We start from the raw sequence: 854 nt of genomic DNA, 5'->3' as shown, positions 1-854 counted from the left end.
TACCTCAGTCATTGGGTATGACTCCTTCGTGTATCACCTGGTTCGTAATACAGGTGACTAGGCTGTAGCCGACACTGCCAGATATTTTGAGCATCTCCGCAGTGATTCCTGATGGGCCGGGGGCTTTCCCTGTCTTCATACTCTTAATTGCTTTATCTACCATGGTACTGTCAACTCGGATAGCTGGTTCCTCTGTTGGGTCGACATACAGCAGACTCTCTTTCTCCCATTCATTCTCTTTATTAAGCAATCTATCATAGTGGCATCTCCAGACCTCTTTCTTTGCAGCCTCATTTAGAGCAAGCATACCATCATCCATGCGAACACATTTCTCTCCTACTACATCCCTATTCTCTCTCCTAGACTACCTTGCAACACGAAATACCTCGAGTCTTTGGTCCTCACGGCGCAGAACATTGGCAAATCTTTTCTTATCTGCCTCCCCTCTGGCTAAATAAACTTGTCGCCTAGCTTCCCTTCTGGCAGTTTGATAGAATTCCCTGCTACCACCGTTCTTCCAGTCCTTCCAAGCCTGTTTCTTTTGTCTAATAGCCCTGTCTACCTCCTTGTTCCACCACCACGTTATTTTGGGTCGAGAAGGGACCTTGCACCAACCACAGATCTCGTCGGTGGCCATCAGCAGGTTGTCCCGTAGAAACGTCCAGTTGTCCTCTACATTGTGTGAAGCTATATCCCCCTCTATTTCGTCGAAGGCTTCGAGTAATAAGTTTCTAAATCTCTGTCCATTCGCAGGATCTTTGAGCTTCCATACCCTTCTCCTCCAAGCTGGTCGTCTTCTGGGCAGCCACTTAGCTCTGACAAATTTATTTATCGTCGTCTCTTCCAGGTTAATG

This window comes from Octopus bimaculoides, chromosome 12 (assembly GCF_001194135.2).
Source record: "Octopus bimaculoides isolate UCB-OBI-ISO-001 chromosome 12, ASM119413v2, whole genome shotgun sequence".
Taxonomy (NCBI): domain Eukaryota; kingdom Metazoa; phylum Mollusca; class Cephalopoda; order Octopoda; family Octopodidae; genus Octopus; species Octopus bimaculoides.
The sequence above is the reverse complement of the archived record's forward strand: the minus strand, read 5'-3'. Positions refer to the sequence as shown.